Source organism: Limulus polyphemus, unplaced genomic scaffold (genome assembly GCF_000517525.1).
Source record: "Limulus polyphemus unplaced genomic scaffold, Limulus_polyphemus-2.1.2 Scaffold3310, whole genome shotgun sequence".
Taxonomy (NCBI): Eukaryota; Metazoa; Arthropoda; class Merostomata; order Xiphosura; family Limulidae; genus Limulus; species Limulus polyphemus.
This window is the reverse complement of record NW_013668920.1, coordinates 29,877-36,296: the sequence shown is the minus strand read 5'-3', so window position 1 is coordinate 36,296 and position 6,420 is coordinate 29,877. Positions and strand designations below refer to the sequence as shown.

The 6,420-nt window shown below is 34.8% G+C and overlaps 1 protein-coding gene across 1 annotated transcript in view; it reads right to left on the bottom strand.

The window, feature by feature from the left end:
- LOC106469110 (nephrin-like) overlaps nucleotides 1-6,420 on the bottom strand; it is a 71,424-nt gene that overhangs the window by 56,769 nt on the left and 8,235 nt on the right. The window contains exon 2 of the mRNA XM_022397535.1: nucleotides 779-792. The gene's annotated coding sequence lies outside the window, so the exon portion shown is untranslated. The remainder of the gene's footprint in view (nucleotides 1-778; nucleotides 793-6,420) is intronic.

The window sequence follows — 6,420 nt, the reverse complement described above, 5'->3', positions numbered from 1 at the left end:
GACTCATATGGAAGCACCAAACAACCGAAGATCCTGGCATTAAATTTGGAAGAAATTAGTTAATTTCCTTAAAATATCAACCAATGTAACCTCTTTATCTGCAGTGGATTTGTTATTTGACGTTAAGCACAAAAACTACGCTATGGGCTATCTATGCTCTGCTCACCACGGTAATCTAAACCTGGTTTTTAGCGTTGTAAGTCCGTAGACATACCGATGTGCCACTGGAGGGCCTCTGCAGTGGTTTGTTTGTTTATTTTGAATTTCGCGCAAAGCTATACGAGGGCTATCTGCGCTAGCCGTCCCTAATTTAGCAGTGTAAGACTAGAGGGAAGGCAGCTAGTCATCCCCACCCACCGCCAACTCTTGGGTTACCCTTTGACCAACGAATAGTGGAATTGACCGTCACATTATAACGCTCCCACGGCTGAAAGGAACGAGCATGTTTGGTGGGACGGGGATTCGAACCCGCGACCGCAGATTGCGAGTCGAGTGCCCTAACCACCTAGCTATGCCGGGTCCTCTGCAGTGGAAGAGGATAAAATAAACGGATATTTGAAAACATTCGCTGATGTAACTAAAGGTAAAAAAAAATAAATAAATGACATTTTCTGATCTACTGTATAGTTGTTCATAAAATTCTAATAATTTAGAATAAATTAATTGTTACTAAACAAGATACGAAGCCTATATAATGATCTATAGATACTTGAAAACGCCATGTTAGTCCTATGTATGATATTATAATTAACTGGTAATTATTAACAGAAAACTTTACAATTTAAAGTAATTCTTAAAAACTAGCTTTATTTTAAACGTTTACATAATGAAATCCAAACCCAAGCCCTTCATAGTAATGCCTTTAAAAGCTTTTGAAACAACATTACAACTACTTTTATCTTAGATTTGTAGAAAACTAAACAGTCCCAAAGAATCTAATGAAAGGTCTAATGACAGTCCTACTGCAATCCTCTAAACAATCCTAAGGAAAATTAATTCCCATATAAATTCACACATAAAAAACACACTGTAAAAAAACAACGGTTGAATTTTTTATACACAATCAACTGAAATTGGCCCGGCATGGCCAGGTGGTTAGGGCACTTGACTAGCAATCTGAGAGTCGCGGGTTCGAATCCCCGTCACACCAAACATGCTCACCCATTCAGTCGTGCGGGCGTTATAATGTGACGGTCAATCCCACTATTCGTTGGTCAAAAAGTAGCCCAAGAGTTGGCGGTGGGTGGTGATGACTAGCTGCCTTCCCTCTAGTTTTACACTGCTAAATTAGATAGCCCTCGTGTATCTTTGCGCGAAATTCAAAACCAACAGTCAAATGAAACTAGAGGGCGCAACTCTATTTGTTTCTAAAAGATTCTGTAATTATAATTCTTAATAATGATTGAAGAAACTTTTAACATTTAACAATAACTTCGAAAATGACTTAACTACATATTTCTACAAAGCAATACTATACCTGAGACCCGTTTTTTGTTTGTTATTAGATTAATTAAGCGTAAAGCTACTTGAGTGTTATTTACGCTATTCGTCCCTAATTTAGAAGCGATACACTAGAGGGAAGGCAGTTAGTCTGTCAAAACCATCCACATCCAACTCTCGGACTACTCTTTCATCAGCGCAAATGGGACTGACCGTCACATTATAATGCTTCCACGGCTGAAAAGGCAATCATTCTCCGTGACCCTTTTCCTGAGACCCGTATAGTATCATTCTAGAATTGTGTTTGAAGGCATATACCAATTATATATTACTTAAATGTTTTAACATAGAAAGACCGGTGTTACCATAATAATTCTTGAAAGATTTATTCTCCATAGAGATCTGAATATATCTCTAAAATGGAACATAGAACTTATATTGAGTTTGGTAGAAGGTAATGTTGTTTTAGAAACGTATTTCAGATAAATAATATATAGCCTCTAACGCCAAAAATATTTGAGTTACGAAAAATATAGGTCACTCTACTTACTGATTAAATGGAAGGAGCTACTATTCTTACGTGTAGAATGTAATATTTGTGCTTATGAGAACGATAATTAGTTGTTAACACATATTCTATTTTCTAATTGGATATATTGAAGCGAATGTATTAGAAAGCTGTCTAGGGGGAGGTAGGGGGAAGTATGAGAAAATTATTCCAAATGTGCCTTTGCTGTACTTTCTCACAAATATTTTATGAAAATGGGTCATCGCTGTATTTTCTTGCAAAATATAACAATATATTTATGCACGTGCAAACCAAACCGAAACTATCAAGCTGTAGACGGAACTGAAATTCCATGTCTGTATCTGTTCACACTTACACTACAAGATAAAAGTCATGGCTCCGATTTCTTGTTTTTATAGCTCCAAGAAATTCCGCAGAAACTCAAGCATATGTTTCGTACATGCGTTGTTTAAGATCGAACTCAATAACTTAATATTGTTGATGCCTTAGAGGGCGTTGTTGGCACCTTGTAGGAACGATATGAATATGTTAATGCACTAATATGTTCCTGTATGAACTGGAGAAGCTCCTACAGCGGAGCGCATAGAACAGCAATGGTCTCAGAAACGACCGACTAAACCAATCCTCACCAACGCCCTTATCTATAAAGTGGAAACTATAGTTAAGAAAGAAAACTCATCGATACGAAAAGATACTGTGATAGAGCTGGGCATTTCTTCTCGTATCATTAGCAGGATAATATACGAGGATTTACGGTTGTGGAAGCCTAATAAGCGAAAGACACAAGTTTCCAGCCACATCTCGAAATCAATGTCTGTAAAAGCTAGAATAGCAGAAATATAATTTAAAAACATGCATTTTAAATACCCGATTTTGCTCCAAATAGACTTTTGTGTATTTGATCGTGGATGTTTTACAGTGAAACTTTCTATTGAAAGTATGTTAAAATGCGTGGTCTGAGACTGACTTCGCCATCCTTCGCAGAAACTTGTTGCAATGGAAATTGCAGTCTGATAATACTGAATATTCGTACCATAAGGCAATGGAGGAAGTAGGTCCAAGGGTAATTTCCCCAGTATCTCTGTTAGTGGGGGCAAGATAGGTTTAAATGGATCTAAACAATTTTGGGAATAGGAAGAGAAGCAAAAATAAATCATGATTACACAAATATCAAGTAAAGCGGCTAAACTGATTTCAATAGGTTAACCTACACATATGTTTTTGCTTAGTTAGAAATGATTAAGTGTATAATGGTTATCGATGAAGTGTTCTTTTAAATATTTAACAACACGAAATTAAAAATTAACTTTGTAAGAAAATCAAGTGTGAAAGTAAAGGTTAATTTTGTAATTAAGGAAATCCACGAAATTAAGGATTAACTTTGGGGGGAATTCAAATGTGAAACCAACACCATGAAATTAAGGATTAACTTTGTGAGGAAACCAAAGGTAAAACCACCAAAATGAAATATATGGATTAAATTTATGGGAAAATTAAGTGTGAAACTAACACCATGAAATTAAGGATTAACTTTGGGGGGAATTCAAATGTGAAACCAACACCACGAAATTAAGGATTAACTTTGGGGTGAATTCAAATGTGAAACTAACACCACAAAATTAAGGATTAACTTTGGGGTGAATTCAAATTTGAAATGAACAACACGAAATTAAGGATTAACTTTGGGGGGATTCAAATGTGAAACCAACACCACGAAATTAAGGATTAACTTTTGGGGGGAATTCAAATGTGAAATGAACAACATGAAATTAAGGATTAACTTTGTGAGGAAACCAAAGGTGAAACCACCACAATGAAATATAAGGGTTAAATTTATGGGAAAATTAAGTGTGAAACTAACACCATGAAATTAAGGATTAACTTTATGAGGAAATCAAGTTTAAACCAATATCACGAAATTAACGATAAACTTGGTGAGGAAACCACGTGTGAAACTCTCATACTTTGTTCTTATAAATAAAAGCACTGACATCAATACTTGCACTAGCTGGGCGTGGCCCTGTGGCTAGCATACTCGGACTGCGAATCCTAAAATTCGTGCACCATTCTCGCAAAAATGTGCTTCGCGCTTTTTAGGGCCTTGGGTGCATTGTAAAAGAGGTATTCAAATCCTAGTATTCTGTCAGACAAGAATAGTCCCAAGAATTGGTGGTGGTTGCTGTTGATCCCTATAATCTATCAGTAAAATTAGAGACAGCTTACACGAATAACTCTTGAGCAGCTTTCCGCAAAATAATGAAAAAAAATAGAAGCTAACAAACAACCCATAATTAATTTAACACAATGAATAGGTAATTACGTTGACGTTTTTTTAGATGCTTGCTAAAAATACATAAATAAATCAGGCTACTGCAGATTCAAAAGGAGCCTAAGATGTATAAACTACTCCATATATCGTCTCGATTTATCTTCATAAAGGTAAAATTCCACAAGTAAATAGATAATATTAGGCTTAACAGAGATTGCGTTCTTCACAATAAATGAGTTGCAATGCCAACAACAAATTCATTGTCCATTTTTTCCACTATAAGGTAATTGCAACATGTCAGTCAATAAGCCTTAAGTGTCATTATCGAGACTAGTGAGAGAAAACGGAGCCATCAACTTCCTATAGAGCTGTTCATTACTTTTGTTCCTTTTTGGATATCTTAGCAATTTTGATATCATATTCAATGCAATTAATCAAAGTTTATCATCATAGAGAGTTTTTTCTTTGGTTCTCTTTTTTTATTTCTGATATAATGACATTTCTATCATCATTTGTACGCACAGATTTCTATTGAATTTTAAAGGAAAAATGGAAAACTGTCAGGAATATGTTATCGAAAAGCTCTTGGTAGTGATTATTGATGAATCGTAATATATAAAGTGAATTGTGCGGAGAAATTTGAAACGGTTGTTAATAAGAAACATGTACATTTTTTTAAAAAAATAATCAAAGGAAACATTTTTTACAAATAATTCAATAATCATTTGTAATTACATCAAAAGAAATTAGTGTAAAAAACAAACTGTGTAATTGAGAGAAATAAAGTTTAGAGGTGGCTTGGATGTGTAATCGAGAAAACTTTATTACAAGCTTAAAACAATAATAAATGCACAACTTCTCAATAAGTAGTTTATCTAGACACATGAATATACAGTACGAAACAAAGAAATCGCATGACCGGAGATTGCTTAATGGCTTTGTACTTTGGCACTCTGGGGTGCTGGTTCAGAGTAGGGTTGCTTTGTTCAATTAAAATGGCTTATTGGCTTGACGTTTGTTAATGTTTGGTTCTTTGTTTAACATAATAACGTTTTTATTAGGGGTTTGTTCTTAAAGTTGGAATGATTGTGAACTTGGGAGAGAGGATTTTTATTATCTTCAATGGATCTAGCTTCCAATTTTCTTCCGGTTTCTTCGATGTAGAATCATGGGTATTTATTACACATTATTTAATAAATGGCGTTGGTATTGTGTGATTCGAAACGTCAACACAGAGACTGGGTATTCAGCTAATTAAACAATGCATTCTAACCTTTGTAAACAAATACGTAAAAAAATATATTTAATTAGCTAAACTCACTAGCAGATTGATATTTTGTTTCGCTCTGCACAGATAGTTTGTTCTCATCAAAAGTTGATTTTAAATACCATTGAATTAGTAATTGGGTGCTTTATTGAGAGACTTTGTTTGTTTTAGCACAAAACCACGTTGGGCCATCTGCTGTATCCTGCACGGGGAATCGAACCCCGTAAGTTAGTGTTGTAAGTCCATAAACTTACAGCTGATACACCGCGTGAGTTACTTTAAAAAAATGCCCCCAGTGGCACAGCGGTATGTCTGCGGACTTACGACGCTAGAATCCGGGTTTCGACACCCGTGGTGGGCAGAGCATTGTGTAGCTTTGTGCTTAATTACAAACAAACAAAAAAGAAATTAAACTTTTAATATAAAGTTAGAAACTAGTGAAACTCTGAGCTGAAACAAAAACTACATATATAAAATTTAAATGAAGCTAGAGAGGTTCTTCCAGTTTGGTACTTTAGCCTAACCTACCTGGGATAAAGAGACAAAAATTGCTACCCTCGTTTACGTATTGCAATTAGTGTTTAGTATTCTATTTTGATAATCACAACTGTCAACCCGCCACAACAACCCGTACAACAGCAAAACCAGTTTTGACAGTAAAAATATAGTACATGGCACTTTTAAAACCTTTTGATAACACCATTCATAAACTGACTAAAACATAATTAGATCATTAGCCATAAAAACATTATCTATATTTTTGTCCTATTTCATGTTTTTCATTAGGTATAAACTTCGTTATATTTCTTTATTATCTATAAACAGATTAAATGTGTTCAGTATTGAACACGACTTGTAAATTTGAAAGTACTTTGATAGACGATTTTGTTCGTTTGTTTGTTTGTATGTTTTGAA